Genomic DNA, 24,877 nt, shown 5'->3' on the forward strand with positions numbered 1-24,877 from the left:
GCCAGAGAGCTGGGTGCTGGCAGCCAGTCCTGGGCACTGCAGAGCACTCATATCCCCAGACCCCCAGGAATATGAACGTTTCCTCCCTTCCAGTGTCCCCTTCCCTCTGACCGGCTAATGGTGCCACGACCTGCACTGTGGGCAGTGGTCCCTTTGCCACCCCTGCTTGTAAGGGGCCTCCTGTGCCACCAGCTCCATGCGGGCAGGGCAGCCTCAGGTCTCCAGCATCTCCTGTCTCAGCACCCCTGCCAGAAGCCCTCCTCCCACTTCCAGGGCCTGTGGGCAGGACTTTCAGGCACCTGTTTTGTTACCCAGCATCTGCATGCCAGCCTGTTCGCTGGCATTTTCAGGACGTTGCTCATCCCTGTCCACTACCCCTGATCTTGCTGTCACTCCAGGTACTGGCCTAATAATCCTTCCAGCCCTGAGTCCCCTGCCCCCTTTCACTTCAGTACAGACCATCAGGTAAACTCCTGGATCTGTGCTATAAACGGGACAGACAAGATGTGAGGACAGGATGGCTCTCCTCAGCAAGCACTTACTGTGTGCTTGACGCTGCTCAAGGCATTTTACGTCTCTGAACTCATTTACTCCTTGGAGCTCCAATTTTATCTCCTTTCTGTAGATAAGGCTCTGGATGCACAGAGAGGTTAAGTGACTTGCCCAAGATCACACAGCCAGGAAGGGAGAGAGAAGGGATTTGATTTCAGGCTCTAGGGTCCAGACTCTCAATCTTTACACTCTACTACCCCTCCTCGAAGGTTGTTGCTGACCTTGGCCTGGGGTAAAGATGAATTCCATCGGATTGCCATCTTACCTGAGGCCTGGAACCAAGGAGAGGGTACAGACAACCTCCTGGTGTCCCTATGATGGCCTGGATATTGAAATGTTATGGCGTCACTGTCTCAGTGGACATGAATGTGACCCAACTCCAAGAGACAGTGAAAGACAGGGAAGCCTGGCGTGCTTCAGTCCATGGGGTGGCAAAGAGTCGGACACGACTAGTGACTGAACAACAACATCTCTATTAGGTTGCCAGGAGCTAGTGGCTCAGAATGACAGAAATCTGTTGTCTCACAGGGTCTGCAGGCCAGAAATCCCAGGTAAGCCCTGCGGGGCAGCTACAGCCCTTCAGCCTTTGCCTCCATCACCACCTGGTGTTCCGCGTGAGTGACTGTTTCCTCTTCTCATATGTACCACAGTTGTATTGGATCAGGACCCACCGTCATTCAGCATGACCTCACTTGAACTTGATCATGTCTGCAAAGACCTTGTTTCCCAATAAAGGACACATTTACAGGTACTGGGGATTAGGACTTGAACACATCTTTTATGGAAACAGTTCAGCCCACGATACAGTTGTCTTTGCCCTGTGTTGTTCTTCGTGTGTGATAGATAATGAGCATAATTTTCAAAATGTCTGCCAATGCCCACTCAAGCATATTATGTGACCTTCTTTTTTTTTTGGCAGTGATTTTTTTTCTAAGGGGAGGTTTACTTATCCCTCACTGATGGTGTTGAAGAAAAATGGGGCAGGAGAGGATGACTGTGTACTGCTCTCTGGTGAGTCCCTGGGATGGGCCACTAAGTGAGGGTCTACAGCTTTTCGTGGGAAAGAATTCAAGAGTGAGACTAGTAAAGGGAAAGCAGGTTTACTGAGAGAGACACACTCCACAGACACAGTGTGGGCATCTCAGAAGGCTAGAGGCAGCTGGGAAATATGGAGTGGTTAGCTCTTGCTGCTGTTAAGTCACTTCAGTCGTGTCTGACTCTGCGTGACCCCAGAGATGGGAGCCCACCAGGCTCCCCCGTCCCTGGGATTCTCTAGGCAAGAACACTGGAGTGGGTTGTCATTTCCTTCTCCAATGCATGAAAGTGAAAAGTGAAAGGGAAGTCGCTCAGTCGTGTCCGATTCTTCGCGACCCCATGGACTGCAGCCTACCAGGCTCCTCCATCCATGGGATTTGCCAGGCAAGAGTACTGGAGTGGGGTGCCATTGCCTTGGGTAATTTCACAGGCTAACTACTGGGAGAAAGCGGGTGGATTTCCAGGCTTTGGGGCCCCACCCACTTTTGGCCTTTTATGGTTCCCCGGAACTGTCATGGCGCCTGTGGGCATGGCTTAGATGCTAATATATTACAATGAGCGTATAATGAGGCAGACCTTCCACCAGAAGTCCAACCTTCCACCATTTTGGGCCCATTCAGGCTCTGCCAGCTTTAGGTCAAGTCGCCCACTGCCTTTTAGCGGCCGTACCCTACCCCTTCCATATTGTTTCACTGGAAGTTGAGGAGCAGTTAGGAGACACACTGTGTAGAGCCAGCGGCCACCTGGGGCCCATGTGAAGGCGGACGGCACCCAGGCGTGGGGCTGCCAGAGACACCCTCAGGACCTAGCTGAGGAGGAGCCAGGACCGCCCGCCTCTGGAGCCCCCGCGAACCCGTGAGGTAAGGAAGCCTGCCCGCTGCCGGACAGTGGTCACTGGGGTCGGGCAGTGCAGTCCCTGTTGGTCCAGTGGCGCCCGCCCCCCGTCCCAGTGACCAGCGCCTGTGAGCTAGATCTGCCACTAGGCTCACCCACAGGGGCTCCTTGGGTTCTGGGCTTGGGGTGGTAGCCGAGTGGGGAGCTGGCTGGCCTCACTCAGGGCTTCCTGGCTGAAGGAGATCAGTGAGCTGGTCTGCCTCGCGGCCAGAGCTTCCCAAGGGTTTCCTTCCTTTCAGGGTGGACGGCCTGCGGGGCTCCGCCCTCGCCTAATTCCCCCGCCTCTGCCAACGGGGTGCCTCCCCCACCCCCACCCCGCTCCACCCCCCTCACTCCGTGTCCTGGCGATGTGAATTCTTGTCATGTGCGGGCCTCGTGCCCTCAACCTGAAAACACTGGCACGAGGTCGCCTTTGTTTTATCCATCTAATTTCGGGAGGTGTGGCTCCTGTCCCGGATTACGTGCGGAGCAAGGATGCTCTGAGCGGTCCGCCGGGAGGGTGTAGGACAGGCGGAAAACTCGGGGAAGAGCCAAGCCTCGCAGAAGGTGGCTGGCCTCCTGGGTCCCCGTCAGGATATGAAAAGTTCTCTGTCAGCGGTCCTGTTATGAGGGCGCCCTGTTATGAGGGCGCCCTCTGCACCCGCGGAAAATGTCGCTAAACAGGGTTTTGTTTGCGATTTAAAAGAAATAGAACGCTTGGAGCATTTGGGTTTGGTGAACAAAGAACACAAAGATGTGGGATTTCCTTGGGGTCCGTCCACGCCCAGCCAGGTTCCCGCGGCGGCTGGAGGGAGCGGTGGGTACCCAGATCCCTTCTTCCTTGCGCCACCCCTACCCCCGGGGACTGTCCCTGGAGCTGAGTTCTGCCTGTTGACTGCTCTGGCATTTCTGTTGTGCTGGTTGGTTGGTTGGTGGGGTGGCTGCTGCGGGCCTGGGGCCGTGGTGCGTGGGCTTCTATCCCCAGCTCGGCTGTATTTATAGGAAGAGAATTAAAGCCAAAGTAACTGCCATGGTAAATGTCCATACCCTTGGCTCCCACCAGACCTTCTAGTCGAACTGGAGCCTGAGTCAGTTCCCAGGAGGATAAACTTAATATTAGTGATAATAATACTTTGCACTTGGTCTAGTGAAAATATTTTGAGTACGGTGGAGGCAAGGATATGAATGTTTGCTTGGCGCTATTTATCAGGAAGTGCTTCTGCTTGTTTATTATGTTAGGGCTTTGTATACAAAACTATTTTTTTCCTCTCTCACCACCGGGGGCCACATTTCTTGCCTTTTGCTACATCCAAAGTTGAACAGGAAGTTGCCGTTCATATTTAAATCATATGTTTTTAAAACATCTGTAAATAGCTGAAGACAGGAGGGCTGAAAGGTGTGGAGTTGTTTAATATTCTCCCTGACAGATATTTTTGCACTTGAAATTAAATCTCAGTGGTTGTGAAACAGGAAATTTGAAAGCACCTAGTCCCAGAGATGATGACATTTTAATGCTTATTCATCTTTGAACCTCTGGGGGTTCTGAGATACTCAGGGAATAAGGATTCTGAGGGAAGGAAGTGACTCTGAGGAATTATTCTTACTTGTATTCAGACATATTACAGGAGAGCAGGAGCTAACCTGGGAAAAGCAAGTGCATATTAGTCTTCTTCCCGAGTTGACAGTGGGGAGAAAAAAAGACCCTTTATGTATTGCATGGTAGCTGTCTTCTCTCCAGTAATTATGAAGAGTTTTCTTGCAGATTCTTAACTTCCTCTGGGAGCCATCTCCTGGGTGAGTGATACATCACCTGTGGGGGACTCTGGTGTCAGTGAGGCAGCACCCAGTGATGACTGGGGGCTGTGCAGTCGCAGCAGCAGGTCCCTCAGACAGGGTTGGGGCGCTCCATCTTTCCAGCACAGCCTCAGGTGATGTGTTATTCACAGGATAGAACCTCCCCAGAGACCAGTGTGCTCTGACTCCAACTCAGATGAACCCAAGATGCAGCTTCCGGTTGCTTATTGGGTCTCTGTGGCAGTGATTCAGTATCTTATAATCCTTCGGAGTCACAGATCTCGCTACAGCAAATCTGGCTTCAGATCCAGGAGACCGTAACCCCCACAGACCAGCAGACATCAAGTCTGGGCACCACAGACCCATGGCACCGGCTAGCTCAAGAACTTGGAAGGTCCTTTGACTCCTACTTAGATGTTTCTCTAAGTTAAGGAAAAACCAATTATGTGTTTATTCTGCAGAAGCTTAAGGGCTCATAAAACTAGGGGAAAACAGACTTCTGCTTTAAGATGGTGGATTTTTCACAAGGATTTTTCTTTTTCCTCCCAAATCTCAATAAAGAGATACAAAACTAAAAAATTTCCTTAACAGGAAGGGGGAGTAGAAGAAGGGGTTATAGGCAAAGAAGACATTAAAATGGATACAGAGAGATGGAAAAGGCTAGATGACAGATGGGAAGAAGCCAAGGATGGCTGTGCCCATTCCAAGAACATGGCAGTGGGGCTTACAACAGTGGCCAGTCCTCCCAGCAGAACACAGAGAGACTGGAAAGTGATCAGGGGCATCAGACAGGATGTTTAATTGAAGGTTTATCAACAGAACAGTTGTGTCAATTAGTCTCTAGCCTAAAACCCTACCCACTTCACCAGGAGAGACCAGCAATCAGGTATTTACCCCTGAGTGAACTGAAAAACCAGAAGACTCCTCCTAAAGGCAGTTGACCAAGGAGATCCAACAGTCTCAGTGTGGGTTTTGGGGACTTCCTGTTCAGATATCAAAGAATGCTCTGAAGAGCACCAGCAACCTACCGGTGAACCCTAAAGCAAAGTCTACTGGTGCACATGGCTAAGCCCATGCATGATTCTTGCCTCCAAGCCTTTATTAGCTCAGGGTACGGCTTGTTGATGAGACACAACATGCCAGCTACAGGAAACATGTTCCTTCAATCTCAGATATGAACAGAGGACTAAAGATAACCAGACACATGGGGAAAGCTGGCCATCTGAAAGAAAAAGACCAAGAAAACTAAACAGAATAGCTGACCCCATAAGATTAAAATCACAACCCAGGGATGAGAGAGAACCTGACTAATCTAGTGATTAGGTTGGTGCAAAGATAACTGTAGTTTTGCATTGTTGAACTTTGCTGTTTGATATTGGAATATATCCTTAAGTAAATGTGGTTATGTTATATATCATTTTAATGTGCATTTCTCACTCTATGTTTTTTTTACTAATGACTTACCACTTGTTTATTTTATATATTTTAGACTAGGGAAATGATGTTAAATGAAAAGCGAATTTGAGTGAGTTTCCTATTCGAGTTCAGAATGGGTCATAAAGCAGTAGAGCAACTTGCAACATCAACAGCGCATTTGGCCCAGGAACTGCTAATGAATGTTACAGTGCAGTGGTGGTTCAAGAAGTTTTGCAAAGGAGATGAGACCCTTGAAGATGAGAAGCACAGTGGCTGGCCATCGAAAGTTGACAATGACTAATTGAGAGTTATCATCAAAGCTAATCCTCTTATAACTACATGAGAAGTTGCCAAAGAACTCAACATTGACTATTCTACAGTAATTTGGCATTTGAAGTAAAGTGGGTGCCCCGCGAGCTGACTGCAAATCAGAAAAATTGTTTTGAAGTGTGGTCTTCTCTCATTCTATTCAACAGCAAACAAACCATTTCTCTTTGGATTGTGACATGCAACAAAAAGTGGATTTTATATGATAACCACTGATGACCCCTCAGTGACTGAACCTAGAAAAGCACTTCCCAAACTTGCACCAAAAAAAGGTCATGGTCACTGTTTGTTGGTCTGCTGCCCATCTCATCCACTACAACTTTCTGAACCCAGGTGAAACCATTACATCTGAGAAGTATGCTCAGCAAATCGACCAGATGCACCCAAAATTGTCATACCTGCATCTGGCATTGGTCAACAGAATAGGCCCAGTTCTTCACCATGACAATGTCTGACCACACATTGCACAATCAACACTTAAACATTGAACGAACTGGGCTACAAAGCTTTGCCTCATCTGCCATTCTCACCTGACTTCTCACTAGCGGACTAGCATTTCTTCAAGCATCTTGTCAACTTTTTGCAGGGAAGATGCTTCCACAACCAGCAGGATGCATAAAATGGTTTCCAAGAGTTTGTTGAATCCTAAAGCATAGATTTTTAACCTTCAGGGATAAACAAACTTATTTCTCGTTGGCAAAAATGTGTTGATTGTAGTGGTTCCTATTTTGATTAATAAAGATGTGTTTGAGTATGGATATAATTATTTAAAATTCACGGTCCAAAACCAAAATTACGTTTGCACCAATCTAATAGTATCTTCAGAGAAATTTGGGTGAGATTTTGCATCCACAAAATCAGAACTGGTTGCTATGAAAAGAGAATCAGAAGCAGTGGTTTTTGTTTGTTTGGTTTCTGGCTTAGAGCAGCAGCAGCAGTCCTAGAGGCTGGAAATCAGGTGTTGGCAGGGCTGTGTTCCTTCTGAGGGCTCTAGGGGAGAATCATGAGGCTTTTGGAAGCTAAGCATTCGGACAGAGGGCTGAGAGACAAAGCTGAGGAGACCATTTGGATGTGAAACACAGGGACGAAGAGATTTAAAATATAAGAGAAAACATAAGGGACCTATAGCATTACTCCAAGAGAGCCCCACCCAGGCTATCCATTTTTAGACAGAAGATGGAGAGAAAAATATTACCAAAAAAAAAAAAAAAGCAAACTTTTTGTTCTTTCTTTTAAAAATTTTATTAAAATATAGTAGATTTATAATGACTAACAAATTTTTAGATTTGTTAGTCGCAAGTATGTAGTAATTTAGTTATATGTATAAACTATATAGCTATATATTCCTTTTTCTACATTCTCTTCCATTGTAGGTTATTACAAGATATTGAGTGAGTATAGTTCCCTGTGGTATACAGTCAGTCCTTGTTATGTATTTCATATATTTGTAGTTGTTGTTTAGTTGCTAATTCATGTCTGACTCTTTTGCGACCCCATGGACTGTAGCCTGCCAGGCACCTTTGTCCGTGGGATTTCCCAGGCAAGAATACTGGAGTGGGTGGCCATTTCCTTCTCCGGGGGATGGTCACAACCCAGTGGTTGAACTCACATGTTCTGCATCTGCATTGGCAGGTGAATTCTTTACCACTGAGCCACCCGGGAAAGCCCGCATTTATATATAGTAGTGTGTATGTTTTAATCCCCAGCTCCTAATTTATCCCTCTCCCCCATCTCCTTTGTTTTCTATATCTGTGAATCTGTTTCTGTTTTGTAAATAAGTTAATTTACATCCTTTTTAAATTGCACCTACAGCTTATATCATATGTTAATTTGTCTTTCTCTGTTTGACTTGCTTCACTTGGTGTGATAATCTTGCATGTTGCTGCAAGTGGCATAATTTCGTTCTTTTTTATGGCTGAGTAATATTCTGTTGTATCTATGTACCACATCTTCTTTATCCACTTATCTGTTGATGGACATTAAAATGGTTTCCATGTTTTAAGTACTGTAAACAGAGCTGCAGTGAACTTTGGGGTGTATGTACCTTTTCAAATTATGGTATTCTCCAGATATATATGCCCAGGAGGGAGATTGAAAGATCATATAGTAGCTCTATTTTTAGTTTTTTAAGGAACCTCCATACTGTTCTCCATACTGACTTTACCAATTTATATTCCCACTGACAGTCTAGGAGGGTTCTCTTTTCTCCACACTGTACCTACCATTTACTATTTGTAGACTTTTTTGTGATGGCCATTCTGATCAGTGTGTGTGAGATAATACCTTATTGTAGTTTTGGTTTCCATTTTCTAATAAGTAAAAAATTGAACATCTTTTCATGTGCTTTTTGGCCATCTGTATGTCTTCTTTGGAAAAATGTCTTTTTAGAGCCTCTGCCTATTTCTTTTTTTATTGGGTTTGTTATTTTTTTATGTATATCCTGCAAATTTACCAAATTCATTGATGAGCTCTAGTAGTTCTCTGGTAGTGTTTTTAGGATTTTCTATGCATAGTATCCATGAAATTAAAAGACACTTACTCCTTGGAAGAAAAGTTATGACCAACCTAGAGAGCATATTGAAAAGCAGAGACATTACTTTGCCAACAAAGGTCTGTCTAGTCAAGGCTATGGTTTTTCCTGTGGTCATGTATGGATGTGAGGGTTGAACTGTGAAGAAAGCTGAGCGCTGAAGAATTGATGCTTTTGAACTGTGGTGTTGGAGAAGACTCTTGAGAGTCCCTTGGACTGCAAGGAGATCCAAGCAGTCCATTCTGAAGGAGATCAGCCCTGGGATTTCTTTGGAAGGAATGATGCTAAAGCTGAGACTCCAGTACTTTGGCCACCTCATGCGAAGAGTTGACTCACTGGAAAAGACTCTGATGCTGGGAGGGATTGGGGGCAAGAGGAGAAGGGGACGACAGAGGATGAGATGGCTGGATGGCATCACCGACTCGATGGACGTGAGTCTGAGTGAACTCCGGGAGTTGGTGATGGACAGGGAGGCCTGGTGTGCTGCGATTCATGGGGTCGCAGAGTTGGACACGACTGAGCGACTGAACTGAACTGAACTGAACTGATGCATAGTATCATGTCATCTGCAGACAGTGACAGTTTTATTTATTCTTTTTGAATTTGGATTCCTTTTATTTTTTCCTTCTTTGATTGCTACAGCTTCAACTTACAAAAGTGTGTTGAATAAAAGTGGTAAGAGTGGACATCTTGTCTTGTTTCTGATCTTAGAAGAAATGCTTTCAGCTTTTCATCTTTAAGTATGATGTTAGCTGTGGGTTTGCATATGTAACCTTTAATATATTGTGGTAAATTCCCTCTATGCTTACTTTCTGGATAGTTTTTTTTTTATCATAAATGGATGTTGAATTTTATCAACAGGTTTTTAATGCATCTATTGAGATGATCATATGGTTTTTAATTCTTCAGTTTGTTAATGTGGTTTATAGCACTGATTGATTTGCAAATATTAAAAATGGAAATATTTGAATATTTCTAAATGTTTATAATATTTCTTAATATTTCTAAATATTGAAAATCTTTGCATCCCTGGGGTATATCCAGTTGATCATGGTGTATGATCTTTTACATGTGTTGTTGGATTTGGTTTGCTAGAATTTTGTTGATGATTTTTGCATCTATGTTAATTGGTAATATTGGCCTGTAAAACACAGAAAAAGTGTTATCTTTGGTTTTGGTATCAGGGTGATACTCTCCTTATAGAAGGAGTTGTATCTCTGCAAGTCCTCTCTGCAATTTTTTGGAGTAGTTTCAGAAAGATAAACTCTTCTCTGCTTGTTTGATAGAATTCACCTGTGATGCCATCTGGTCCTAGACTTTTGTTTGTTGGTAGTTTGTAAATCACAGATTCAGTTTCAGTACTTGTAATTGGTCTGTTGATATTTTGGTTTCTTCTTGGTACTTCTTGGGAGATCATACCTTTTTAACAGTTTGTCTATTTCTTCTAGGTTATTCATTTTATTAACACATAGTTGCTTGTAGTAACGCATGGTAGGTAGTCTCTTATGGTCCTTTGTATTTCTGTGGGGTCTATTGTGACTTCTTCATTTCTGAGTTTATTGATTTGAATCCTCTCCTTTTTTTTTCTTCATGAGTCTGGTTAAAGATTTATCAATTTTGTTTTATCTTTTCAAAGAACCAGCTTTTAGTTTCCTAGATCTTTCTAGTGTTTTTTAGTTTCTAGTTCATTTATTTCTGCTCTGATCTTTACAATTTCCTTCCTAATTTTTTTTCCCCCACTCATCTTTCTCTTCTTGCTTTAGTTGTAAGGTTAGGTTTTTTATTTGAGATTTTCTTACTTCTGAGGTAAGCTTGTATTGCTGTAAACTTCCCTCATATAACTGCCTTGCTGCATCTCTTAGAATTTGGATTATGGGTTTTGGATTGTTGTGTTTTCATTTTCATTTACCTCTAGGAATTATTTGATTTCCTCTTTGACTTCTTCAGTGACCCATTGGTTGTTAAGTAGCATATTTGGCTTCACATTTGTGTGTGTGTGTGTGTGTTGTTTTTTTTTGCAGTATTTTTTTCTTGTAGTTGATTTCTAATCTCCTGGCATTGTGGTTGGAAAAGTGGACTGATACAATTTCAATTTTCTTAAATTTGCCACGGCTTGCTTTATGGTCCAGCATGTCATCTGTCCTGGAGAATGTTCTGTGTGCACTTGAAAAGGATGTGTATTCTGCTGCTTGTGGATGGAATGCTTTCTAAATATTAACGGAGTCCATCTGATCTGATATTTTATTTAAATTCTCAGTTTCCTTATTGATTTTCTGTCTGGATGATCTGTCCATTGATACAAGTGGGATGTTAAGGTCCCTCACTATTACTGTGTTTCTGTCAATTTCTCCTTTTATGTCTGTTGACATTTGCTTTATGTATTGATATGCCCCTATGTAGGGTAAATGTTGGAGAAGGCAATGGCACCCCACTCCAGTACTCTTGCCTGGAAAATCCCATGGTCGGAGGAGCGTGGTGGGCTCCAGTCCATGGTGTCGCTAGGAGTCGGACACGACTGAGCGACTTCACTTTCACTTTTCACTTTCATGCATTGGAGAAGGAAATGGCAGCCCACTCCAGTATTCTTGCCTGGAGAATCCCAGGGACAGAGGAGCCTGGTGGGCTGCCGTCTACGGGGTCGCACAGAGTCGGACACGACTGAAGCGACTTAGCAGCAGCAGCAGCAGGGTAAATGCTTATTTACAATTGTCATATCTTCTTTTTGGATTGATTATCATGTAGTGTCCTTCTTTGTTGTGACAACTTCCATTTTAACATCTTTTATTTCTGATATGACTGTTGCTACTCCAGCTTTCTTTTGATGTCCATTTTCATGGAGTACCTTTTTTCATTTCCTCACTTTCAGTGTATGTGTCTCAGGATCTGAAGTGGGTCTTTTGTAGACAGCGTATATATGAGTCTTGGTTTTGTATCCATTCAGCCAGTCTATGTTTTTTGGTTGGAGCATTTAATCTGTTTAAGGTAATTATTGATATATATGTTCTTATTTCCATTTTGTTAAGAGTTTTGGATTTGTATCAGTATGTCTTTTTTCCTCCTTTCTTCCTCTGTTCTCTTCTCTTGTGATTTGTTAGCTATTTTCAGTTTGGATTCCGTTTTCATTTTTCTGTGTATATATATCTATTATGGATTTTTGGTTTGTGGTTACCATGAGGTTTTGATATAGCAATCTATGTAAATACATGATTTTTTAAAGTTGCTGATCTCTTAATTTCAAATGCATTTCAAATATCTTGCATTTATACCCTCTTTCTCTTATGTTTCCTGGTTTTGATATCCATATTTGTGTGTATCAAACCTTTCCTATGTTTACAATATGTTTGTCTTTACAGTGAGCTTTCCCATTTAGTTTTCTTGTTTCTAGTTGTGGCTTTTTCTTTTCCACCTAGAGAAGTTTGTTTAGCATTTGTTGTAAAGCTGGTTTGGTGGTACTGAATTCTTTTAGCTTTTGCTTTTCTGTGAAGCTTTTGATTTTTCTTTCAAATCTAAATGAGAGCCTTCCTGTGGAGAGTATTTTGGCTATAGGTTTTTCCCTTTCATCACTTTAAATATATCACTTTAAACATATATATCGATAATTACCCTTTTGGCCTGCAGAGTTCTGCTGGAAAAATCAGCTGATAACCTTATGGGGATTTCCTTATATGTTAAGTGTTCCTTTTTCCTTGTTGCTTTTAATATTTTGTATTTATCTTTAATTTTTGTCAGTTTGACTAATATGTTTCTCAGTGTGGTCTTTCTTGGGTTAATCCTGCGTAGGACTCTCTGTGCTTGCTGGATTGGGTGATTGCTTCCTTTTCCACGTTAGGGAAATTTTCGGCGGTTAACTCTTCAAATATCTTCTCAGGCCTCTTCCCTCTCTCTTCGCCTTCCTGGGACCCCTGTCATGTGAACGTTGGTGTGTTTGACATTGTCTCAGAGGTGTTTTAAACTGTCCTGGTTTCTTGTCATTCTTTTTCTTTATTCTGTTCCACAGCAGTGGTTTCCAGTGCTCTGTCTGATCACTTATGTGTTCTTCTGCCTCATTTATTTTGCTATTGATTCCTTTTAGTGCATTTTTCATTTCACTTTAATAGTCAACTCTGTTTGGCTGTTCTTCATTTTCTTCATTAAAAACTTTCTGTAACTTCTCACTTTGCACTGCATTCTCTCTCAAGTTCTTGGATCGTCTTTACTTTCCTTTACTTGGAACTCTTCCTCAGGTAGATTGCCTGTATCCACTTCACTCAGTTGTTTTCTGGGGTTTTGTCTTGTTCCTTTGTCTGAAACATATTTCTTTTGTGTCTCACTTTGTTTAAATTCTATTTGTGTTTTTATGTATGTAGTAGCTTGGCTGTGTTTTTAGATCTTGGAGAAGTAGCTTTCTGTGGGGCATGTCCTATGTGTCCCAGTGGTCCTCTCCCCTCTCACCCCCCAGGGGCCAGGGACCAGCCGACCCAGGGCAGTTCTGACCTGTGCTTACAGAGTCAGTTCTGCAGTCTGCAGGATAGTAGTCTCCTTCCTTCTGGTGTCTGCCCCCCGATGGGTGAGGCTAACCTAGGGGCGTGTGCAGGCTTCCTGGTGGGAGGGACTGGTGCCTGCCCACTGGTGGGTAGAATGGGGTCTTGGCCCTCTGGGGGAGGACAGGATTGGGCAGGACCACATCAAGGGGCATGTCTAGAGGAGGCTGAGGGCTCAGAAAGTCTTTCAGCAGCTTGTCTGTTGATGGTGGGGCTGTGTTCCAACCTGCTGATTGTTTGGCCTTAGGAATCCCAGCACTGGAGCCTGCAGGCTATTGAGTGGGCCAGGTCTTGGTGCTGATGTGCCAAGCAAGATGTCAGCCTTCAGCTGAGTACTCTGCGTATGTTCACCACCAGCTTTTATGCCCTAGGAGAGAGCCACAGCCATCCCCTGCCTCCGCAGGAGACCCTCTAAGCAGCAGGTAGGAGAGGCCCAGGCTCCTGAGGAGTCACTGCTTTGCCATGGGTCCTGGCATACATGACACCTTTTGTGCGCCCTCTGAGACTGGAGTCTCTGTTTCTCCCAGCCCTATGATCAAGACCCACTGGTCTTCAAAGCCAAATGCCCTAGGGGGCTCTTCCTCCCGATACCAGCTCCCCAAGCTGGTAAGCCTGACTTCCGTGAGAGAACTTGTGCTATGTAATTATTCTGTAGTTTGTGGATCACCTACCCAGGAGGGTATGGGGTTGTTTTTTTGTATCACGTGTCGCCCCTCCTACCATCTTGTTGTGATTCCTTCTTTGTTTTTGGTTGTAGTATATCTTTGGTAGGTTCCACTTTTTTTTAATTGATAGTTGTTCAGTAGTTAGTTGTGATTTGAGTGTTCTCATGGGAGGATGTGAGCTTAAGAGCTTCTATTCCATGATGTTGTCTTCAATCTCAAGATTATTTATCCTTATTGAGGATGCCTCTGTTCCTCTGCCTCATAATGATATTGTTGGGGCCTTGGTTAAAATGCACTCTATGTGGGACTTCCCTGGTGGTTCAGTGGCTAAGACTCCATGTTCCCAATGCAGGGGTCCTGGTTTTCATTCCTGGTGAGGGAACTAGGTCTCACATGCTGCAACTAAGTTCACATGCTGCTGCTAAAGATACCACATGCCCCAACCAAAATGTCCCTACAGAAAGATCAGCTAAGACCCACTGCAGCCAAATAAATAAATAAATAAAAATAAAATATTAAAGAAATCCAATAGCTGTGAGTGGGCAGTAGTCCCTCTACTAAAAAACAAAGACTGTCAGGTTGCCTCAAAATTTTGCCATATTCTGCTTATAAGACACTTGCCTCTGCCGTCAGTGGTGGGCGGTCTGATGAGGGAGCCACGTGATAGAGCAGAGCTGAGGGAAGTGGCAACAGGATGACCAGGTCCAGAGAGGGTAGGGAAACTGGTAGGGCAGCCAGTCATCTGGGGGCCAGAGCCCCAGAGTGCAGCTGTGCGTGGTGCAACTCCATGTGTGGTGCACTCCACGTAGAGATATTTTAGAAATAGATCTATCTTCTGATTTAATGTGGCAGAATAAACACCTGAATTTATGGCTGCTCCCTCTCAGAATTTCAGTAAAATAAAAACGGTGGGGGCGGGGGGGAGATGACTATGTAAGGGCAAAGAGAATGGGAGAAGAGACTGAAGCAATCCATTTGGAAGCTGAGAGGCAGATGGATGAGCAATAACTGTTAATAGACCCACAAAAGCTGAAGCCTACACTAGGGTAAACTCTAGAAACTGAAGAGCCACCAAAAGACTCTGGAGTTGAAAGCATCAGTTAACTCTGAATGAAGGGACTGGGTGAGGCTCAAATGAGGAGAGTTGGTTGAAGATCTTTACAAGAAGTAGGTAGACCTCCTGAGATTCCCATCCTCATTGTGTTCATTCAGGTGACCATCAGTCTTGTGATGAGCAGAAGAAAGCTTAAAAATCATGATTGAAATCTTAGAAACAAATATATCCATCAAACAAGATTATTGGACTTCTGTTTTAGCTGATGATAGTGTAACAGGAGTCAGATTTGTCCTCTCTCCTAAAAACTAAAAATATGGAAAAATGAATGAAACTGAACTGGAGGGCTACTTGAAATTGGAACCCTAGAAGGAGAAGATAAGTGCATGAGGTAGGAGTAGGAAACAGAAAAAAAACATTTGAAGAAATAATGCCATAATTTTTCCAATTTTGATGAAAATTATAAACCCGTAGGTGTAAGGAACTCAGTAGCGCCCCCAGCATAAGAAATGTAAAGAAGACTACACAAAGGCACATCATAATAAAATTGCTTAAAATCAGAGATAAAGAGAAAAGAGCACCAAGAAAAAAGTACATTGCTGTTAGATACAAGTCATAGCAATTTCTTGTTGGAAACAAAGCAAGCCAGAAGACAGTGGAGCAACATGTTTATGTACTGAAAGGGAAAAAATGTCAAATAAGAATTTTATACATGGTGAAAATGTACTTTGAAGACAAAGGCAATACTAAATACATTTTTGAACATACTGAAGCAGAAAATATCACTTACAGAAACAAACTACAAGAAATTTTAAAAGAAGTTATAAAGGCAGAAGGAAAATGATCTAGGGGTAAAACTGGATTTGCAAAAAGGAATGATGAGCGCCAGAAATGACGTGTACGTGAATATAAGATTTCTTTTCTAGTTTTTTAAAAAATAATTTTTAATTATAAAAGTAATAACCATGGAGGGTAAAGTTTGTAACATGTAAAATCTAGACAAAACATAGCACAAAATTCAGGGGAGGGAGAATGGAAATATACTATTGTAAAATTTTTATATTACACATGAAATGGTATAATAGTACTTAAGTGAGACTATAATAAGTTAAAGATGTATACTATAAACACTAAAGTAACCACCAAGATAAGAAAGTAAAGTTATAGCATAGCTAATAAAGCCAAAAAAGGAGATAGTTAAATTATAAAATAAACCAAAAGAAGCCAACAGTAAAGGAAAATAGGAACAAATAAAAGATGAGACAAATAGGAAACAGATATCAAAATGACATATTTAAACCCGAACACATTAACAATCACACTAGATGTAAATAGTATAAACATTCCCAATGAAAAGGCACAGATATTCAGAGTGAATAAAAGAAAGCAAGACAACTATTTCCTTCCTTAAAGAAACCCATTAAAATATAAAGACACAGATAGGTTAAAAGTAAAAGTTGAAAGAAAGCATATAAAGGTGAAAAAAAGATTTAAAAAAGATCCAGTTGTCTGGATTTAAAGAAAGCAGGAATGGCTGTCAGAGAAATTAAATTTCAGAGCAGAGACTATTATTAGGGGTAAAAAGGATAATTTCATGATCATAAAGGAGGCAGGCAATTTAACAAGAGTATAAAAAACAAATGTAAACATTAATGTGTATCATAATAGAGCTTCAAAATACTTGAAGCAAGAGTAAAAATATTTGTAAGGGAAAATGGACAGATACAAATTCTAGTTAGAGATTTCAACATTCTACTCTCAGTAATTTGTGCAAAAAGTATATAAAAATCAGTAAAGATATAGAAGTCTTGAATAGTATTTGCAACCAACATATTCTGATATTTATAGAACCTTCCACTTACCATTCTTTTGCAATGCATATGAAATGCCCACTAAAATAGAAAATTCTTGGGCAATAAAAAATTCAATAACTCTATAAGAATTTAAATCAGTCTATTCTCTGACCACTATGGAATTATATGGATACCTGTAATATCTTCAAATATTTGGAAATGAACACATTTTAAAATAACTCAAAAGTCAAGGGAGAAATAAAAAGATAACTAAATCAAAATGAAAATTCAATCTGTCAAAATTTGTGGGATACAGCTAAAGCACTATGCAGAAGAAAATGTATAGTGCCAAGCGCATATATTAGAAAAAAGAAAAGTCTCAAATAAATTACTTCATCTTATACTATAAAAAATAAGAGAATAAAAATTAAACTCAAAACAGCTGAAAAGAATGAAGGTAAGAGTATAAATGAATAGAGAATAGAGAACAAAAGAAAAAAATCGATGAAACCAAAAGTTTGTTCTTTGGTAAAATCAATAAAACTCAAAGCTTCTTGCCAGAAGTATTAGAAAAAAAGAAAGAAGATAGGAATAACCAATATCAGGAATCAGAGAGGTAATATCATTATAGACTTTATACATATTAAAAAGAAAATTATGAAGTATTATAAACAACTTTGTATCAGTTTAATAACCGAGATGAAAAAGACATTCTTTGAAAAGACGTAAACTTTCAAAGCTCATTCAAAAATAAATAGATAGCCATAATAAAGAACAACATTCTGATACTTGCTGCAACATGGATGAACTTTGAAAACTATGCTGAGTAAACCAGACACAAAAGTGAAAATGTTGTATGATTCCACTTATATGAAATACCTATGATAGGCAAACTCAGAGAGGAATAGAGGTTATCAGGGACCAAAAGGAGTGGGGGAAAAAGTTTGCTGTTTAATGGGTACAGTTTCTGTTTGTAATGATGAGAATATTCTGGAAATAGTGGTCATACAATTACAGAACATTGTAAATGTGCTTAATGCCCTTGAATTGTGCATTTGAAATGTTTAAAATGGTAAATTGTATGTTATGAATATTTTATCACATAAAAATTTTATCACATAAAAATTTTTAAAAGCTGAGTCTGAAATAGATAACCCGAATCAAAAATACATAATCTGAATATGAATAGATCTATTAAAGAAATTTAGTTTGTAAGTAAAAATCTTTCCAAAAACATGAGTCCAAGCACATATGGCTTCACTTAAGTGTATTCCATACATTTAAGGAAGAAAAAATAATCAGTTCTACACAACTAGGGCAATTGAGTTTTGAGAAAGATGCCAAAGTGGTTCAAGGAGAAAGGAATAAGCTTTTCAATAATTGGCACTGAAACAGTGAGATACACATATTCAAAAAAAATGAACCTTGTTTATTGGTTCACATCAGATCATAGACTAAAATATAAAACCTAAAACTACAAATCTTGTAGATGAAGAAAACATAAGGAAAATCATTGTGAGCATGAGTCAGGTAAAGATTTTTCAGATACAACATAAAAGCATAATCCATGCAAGAAAAATTATTATATTGATTGTGGTGACAATTTCAATTTTATATACATTTGTCAAAACTTACCAAATTGTATATTTTAGATGTGAGCAATTACATATTAATTATATCTCAATAAAGCTGATCAAGGAATATTGTTGTAAAAAAGATTTAGAACACAAAAATGACTTGGGAATTTAAAAATAAAAAAGCAGAAATGAAATGTTTAGTAGAAGCCTAAAAAGAAAGTTGAGGAAATCTAAAAAAAAAAAGAGGACAACTCCAACAAAGAAATGGAAAATAGAAGCTAAAAAGTGAGGAAATTAGACTAAGCAGGAAGTTCAGTTCAGTTCAATTGCTCAGTCGTGTCTGACTCGTTGCGACCCCATGAACAACAGGCCTCCCTGTCCATCACCAACTCCCGGAGTTCACCCAAACTCATGTCCATTGAGTCGGTGATGCCATCCAACCATCTCATCCTCTGTCATCCCCTTCTCCTCCAGCCCTCAATCTTTCCCAGTATCAGGGTCTTTTCAGATGAGTCAGCTGTTCGCATGAGGTGGCCAAAGTATTGGAGTTTCAGCTTCAACATCAGTCCTTCCAATGAACTCCCAGGACTGATCTCCTTTAGGATGGACTGGTTGGATTTCCTTGCAGGAAGTAGAACAGCTTAAATTACAAAACTTTCAAAAATAGAGAAGAAAGAAAATGGAGGGGGACAGTTTACCAAAGAAACAACTCAAGGAGATTTTCTGCACATGAAAGACTGAGGGGTTCACCACACACCCAGCATGTTGAGTGGAAACAAAGCCACACAAGACACATCAGAGAAAAGTTTCAAAACACTGGTGGCAAAAAGAAGGCACTGCAGTTAGGGAGAAAGCAGAGGCCCACACAAGACCCACTGTTAGTCCTGCAAGTGAAGGTGAAGGGTGAGAAAGACCTTCACAATTATTTTTATTTATTTTTTAATTGAAGCATAATTGCTTTACAGAATTTTGTTTTCTGTCAAACATCAATGTGAATCAGTCATAGGTATACATATGTCTTATTGAAAGTGACTTCTTAGGACTTTGTGTCTTCAAACTCTCACTGTGCTGTTGTTACTGGTGGGCACTTTCAGACATGCACTGTCTTGGGAACTTTTAAAAAATTGCTTATGTTTTCTTTCCCAGGAAAGGGAAGATTATCTCTTCTGTTGAAGAGTTTGGGGATGGGTTTGGGATAGGTACATTAAAAACTAAACAAATGGTAAAAAACACTGGCTTCCAGTGAAAACACAAGATTGTATAAGAAAGGAAAGAAAAATTTAATGTACTACCTGCTACAGCCTATAATAATGTATACATAGTAATAATTTTATAAATGCTAAATATTGATTTGTCCAAAAGTTATGATAATCATTCTATTAGCAGAATGGGAAGGAGAAGAAATGTATTTTAGAGTATGGAAGTAGACTGAGAGAGCTGAACCCTTATTGTACATTGTCTGAAGTAAATACATTATATTTAAAATATACAAAAAGAGATATTGGAATTTAAGCATACAGTTTAGAAATACAGAGGCAAATACCAAGGGCTAAAATCATTGAAAGTGGTAGCTTTGGGGAATGGGAAGGAAACGGCTAACCTTATGTGAGACTCGTAAAACTATTTTTGAACCATGTAAACATACAACTTCTATTAAAAGAATAAAGACACAATAGAAGAAAGTTTCTCGAAAGTGAAGGAAGATATTTATCGCCAGACTAAAAAAGCCTCCAGGTTCCAAGTAGGACAGAGAATAAAAGATTCATGCCTTGATACAGACTCAAGATATTTCAGGACACCAAATATAAAGAGAAATTCCTAAAGCTTCGAGGAGAAGAGAAGTCATCCTTGAGAGAGCAAAAATATTCTGTCCTCAAACGTCTTATCAGGAACACTAGGTATTAGAAGAAAAAATTCTAGAAAATATATAATTAAAAACACAATATTCTATACATAGAAAATTGTCACGCATGTTAGAAATATAGAACTTCAGACTTGTAAGTACTCAGAAAATTGATCTCCAGAGTGCGCTTTCTGTTTCTGCAGGATGTATTCCAGCAAAAAGCTTCAAGAAATAGTATGATTAAGAGGCTTGGTAATCACAAAGATCTAGCAAAGGGAAAATAAGGCCAATAAAAATTCCAAGAAGGAAAAGCTACGTAAGAAGCTCATTCAGTTCATTTCAGTTCAGTCGCTCAGTCGTGTCCAACTCTTTGCGACCCCATGAATTGCAGCACGCCAGGCCTACCTGTCCATCACCAACTCCTGGAGTTCACTCAGACTCACGTCCATCGAGTCGGTGATGCCATCCAGCCATCTCATCCTCTGTCATCCTCTTCTCCTCCTGGCCCCAATCCCTCCCAGCATCAGAGTCTTTTCCAAAGAGTCAACTCTTCACGTGAGGTGGCCAAGGTACTGGAGTTTCAGCTTTAGCATCATTCCTTCCAAAGAAATCCCAGGACTGATCTCCTTTAGAATGGACTGGTTGGATCTCCTTGCAGTCCATGGGACTCTCAAGAGTCTTCTCCAACACCACAGTTCAAAAGCATCAATTCTTCGGCACTCAGCTTTCTTCACAGTCCAACTCTCACATCCATACATGACCACTGGAAAAACCATAGTCTTGACTAGACGGACCCTTGTTGGCAAAGTAATGTCTCTGCTTTTGAATATGCTATCTAGGTTGGTCATAACTTTCCTTCCAAGGAGTAAGCATCTTTTAATTTCATGGCTGCAGTCACTCTCTGCAGTGATTTTGGAGCCCAGAAAAATAAAGTCTGACACTGTTTCCACTGTTTCCCCATCTATTTGCCATGAAGTGATAGGACCAGATGCCATGATCTTAGTTTTCTGAATGTTGAGCTTTAAGCCAACTTTTTCACTCTCCTCTTTCACTTTCATCAAGAGGCTTTTGAGTTCCTCTTCACTTTCTGCTGTAAAGGGTGGTGTCATCTGCATATCTGAGGTGATTGATATTTCTCCCAGCAATCTTGATTCCAGCTTGTGTTTCTTCCAGCCCAGCGTTTCTCATGATGTATCCTGCATATAAGTTAAATAAGCAGAGTGACAATATACAGCCTTGACGTACTCCTTTTCCTATCTGGAACCAGTCTGTTGGTCCATGTCCAGTTCTAACTGTTGCTTCCTGACCTGCATATAGGTTTCTCAAGAGGCAGGTCAGGTGATCTGGTATTCCCATCTCTTTCAGAATTTTCCACAGTTTATTGTGATCCACACAGTCAAAGGCTTGGGCATAGTCAATAAAGCAGAAATAGATGTTTTTCTGAAACTCTCTTGCTTTTTCCATGATCCAGCGGATGTTGGCAATTTGATCTCTGGTTCCTCTGCCTTTTCTAAAACCAGCTTGAACATCTGGAAGTTTACGGTTCATGTATTGCTGAAGCCTGGCTTGGAGAATTTTGAGCATTACTTTACTAGCGTGTGAGATGAATGCAATTGTGCGGTAGTTTGAGCATTCTTTGGCATTGCCTTTCTTTGGGATTGGAATGAAAACTGACCTTTTCCAGTCCTGTGGCCACTGCTGAGTTTTCCAAATTTGCTGGCATATTGAGTGCAGCACTTTCACAGCATCATCTTTCAGGATTTGAGATAGCTCAACTGGAATTCCATCACCTCCACTAGCTTTGTTTGTAGTGATACTTTCTAAGGCCCACTTGACTTCACGTTCCAGGATGTCTGGCTCTAGGTCAGTGATCACACCATTGTGATTATCTTGGTCATGAAGATCATTTTAGTACAGTTCTCCTGTGTATTCTTGCTACCTCTTAATATCTTCTGCTTCTGATAGGTCCATACCATTTCTGTCCTTTATCGAGCCCATCTTTGCATGAAATGTTCCCTTGGTATCTCTAACTTTCTTGAAGAGATCTCTAGTCTTTTCCATTCTGTTGTTTTCCTCTATTTCTTTGCATTGATCACTGAGGAAGGCTTTCTTATCTCTTCTTGCTATTCTTTGGAACTCTGCATTCAGATGCTTATATCTTTCCTTTTCTCCTTTGCTTTTCGCTTCTCTTTTTTTGCAGCTATTTGTAAGGCCTCCTCAAACAGCCATTTTGCTTTTTTGCATTTCTTTTCCATGGGGATGGTCTTGATCCCTGTCTCCTGTACAATGTCAAGAACCTCTGTCCATAGTTCATCAGGCACTCTATCTATCAGATCTAGGCCCTTAAATCTATTTCTCACTTCCACTGTATAATCATAAGGGATTTGATTTAGGTCATACCTGAATAGTCTAGTGGTTTTCCCTACTGTCTTCAATTTAAGTCTGAATTTGGCAATAAGGAGTTCATGATCTGAGCCACAGTCAGCTCCCAGTCTTGTTTTTGTGGCCTATATAGAGCTTCTCCATTTTTGGCTAAAAAGAATATAATCAATCTGATTTCGGTGTTGACCATTTGGTCATGTCCACATGTAGAGTCTTCTCTTGTGTTGTTTGAAGAGGGTGTTTGCTATGACTAGCGTGTTCTCTTGGCAGAACTCTATGAGCCTTTGCCCTGCTTCATTCCGTATTCCAAGGCCAAATTTGCCTGTTACTCCAGGTGTTTCTTGACTTCCTACTTTTGCATTCCAGTCCCCTATAATGAAAAGGACATCTTTTTTGGGTGTTAGTTCTAAAAGGTCTTGTAGGTCCTCAGAGAACCGTTCAACTTCAGCTTCTTCAGCATTACTGGTTGCGGCATAGACTTGGATTACCGTGATATTGAATGGTTTGCCTTGGAAACGAATAGAGATCATTTTGTTGTTTTTGAGATTTCATCCAAGTACTGCATTTCGGACTCTTTTGTTGACCATGATGGCTACTCCATTTCTTCCTAGGGATTCCTGCCTGCAGTAGTAGATATAATGGTCATCTGAGTTAAATTCACCCATTCCAGTCCATTTTAGTTTGCTGATTCCTAGAATGTCAACGTTCACTCTTGCCGTCTCTTGTTTGACCACTTCGAATTTGCCTTGATTCATGGACCTAACATTCCAGGTTCCTATGCAATATTGCTCTTTACAGCATCAGATCTTGCTTCTATCACCAGTCACATCCACAACTAGGTATTGTTTTTGCTTTGGCTCCATCCCTTCATTCTTTCTGGAGTTATTTCTCCACTGATCTCCAGTAGCATATTGGGCACCTACCGACCTGGGGAGTTCCTCTTTCAGTATCCTATCATTTTGTCTTTCATACTGTTCATGGGGTTCTCAAGGCAAGAATACTGAAGTGGTTTAGTGCACCGGCTGCGACGGACCGTGCGGCAGAAGCAGCTCATATCTATGCCTAAATGTGAAAGAAACAAGGTAACATGAATGTAACGATTGACCATCTGTGATTCTTGGAGTTAATGACACTGAACCCACAGAGAGGGAAAAAAGTCCTACCTGATTGACTTGAATAATATTTTCAAAGCCATCAGTTCAGTTCAGTTCAGTTCAGTCGCTCAGTCATGTCCGACTCTTTGCGACCCCATGAATTGCAGCACGCGAGGCCTCCCTGTCTATCACCAACTCCCGGAGTTCACCCAGACTCATGTCCATCGAGTCAGTGATGCCATCCAGCCATCTCATCCTCTGTAGTCCCCTTCTCCTCCTGCCCCCAATCCCTCCCAGCATCAGAGTCTTTTCCAATGAGTCAACTCTTCGCATGAGGTGGCCAAAGTACTGGAGTTTCAGCTTTAGCATCATTCCTTCCAAAGAAATCCCAGGGCTGATCTCCTTCAGAATGGACTGGATGGATCTCCTTGCAGTCCAAGGGACTCTCAAGAGTCTTCTCCAACACCACAGTTCAAAAGCATCAATTTTTCGGCTCTCAGCTTTCTTCACAGTCCAGCTCTCACATCCATACATGACCACTGGAGCATACAAACAGTATTTGTTGTTTTTTTTAAGAATCAGCCTATGGACAGAACATGAAAGAATTATGTTCGTAAAATAGTATATAAAATTATCAACTCTGGCAAAGTAAAAATTCTTAGGGTAAAATTTGTTGTTGTTGTTTAATCGCTAAGTTGTGTCCAACTGTTTGTGATCCCATGGACTGTAGCCAGCCAGGCTGTTCTGTCTGTGGGATTCTCCAGGCAAGAATACTAGGGTGGGTTGCCATTTCCTTCTCCAGGGGTCTTCCTGACCCAGGGATCGAACCCACATCTCCTGCTTGGAGGCGGATACTTTACTGCTGAGCCATCAGGGAAGCCCCTGTCAAAGTATCATTGAGAGAAATTAATAGATTAAAAACAATAGAACAAGAAGTAAGATTTAGGTGTGAGACTGAATGATTCAAAGGTAGCCAACAGAAAAATTTAAATAGTAACTGTCAAAATTTAGGAGAGGATGTAGTTTAAGTTAGCTAAAGCCTGTGTTTCATAGTAAGGGGTCAAGTTGAGTATCAAGATAGAGCCAGAGTATGCTAGAATTAGGATGCTAAGCACCAGAAGAGCCAAATGCAGAAATGGTTAAAGATGACAGCTTGTGGGCCTCTGGGTTGGGAAAGGAAAGGAAAGGGCGGTCTTTGCTTTTCATTACATGCCCTCTTCTGCTACACATATTCAGAAAAGCATTTTGAAATGCTTAAATGAATAAAATAAAATATTGATGTAGTACAAGCCCAAACAACTTTTTGTTGTTATTTTGTAATGCAAGTGCCTGACTGATGGCCTGATTGCTTAAGCATCCACCTCAGAAATGGCTGCCTGGTAAAGACACCACTATCCATGGGACTAGAGAAAGACCCAGGCT

General features: G+C 41.2%; 1 protein-coding gene across 1 annotated transcript in view; it reads left to right on the forward strand.

Annotated features, from left to right (window-relative positions):
* The first annotated feature begins 2,165 nt into the window (after positions 1-2,165).
* The window catches only part of PCSK6 (proprotein convertase subtilisin/kexin type 6), a 211,276-nt gene continuing 188,564 nt past the window's right edge, over positions 2,166-24,877 (forward strand). The window contains exon 1 of the mRNA XM_059879305.1: positions 2,166-2,447. The gene's annotated coding sequence lies outside the window, so the exon portion shown is untranslated. The remainder of the gene's footprint in view (positions 2,448-24,877) is intronic.

This window comes from Bos taurus, chromosome 21, assembly GCF_002263795.3.
Source record: "Bos taurus isolate L1 Dominette 01449 registration number 42190680 breed Hereford chromosome 21, ARS-UCD2.0, whole genome shotgun sequence".
Taxonomy (NCBI): domain Eukaryota; kingdom Metazoa; phylum Chordata; class Mammalia; order Artiodactyla; family Bovidae; genus Bos; species Bos taurus.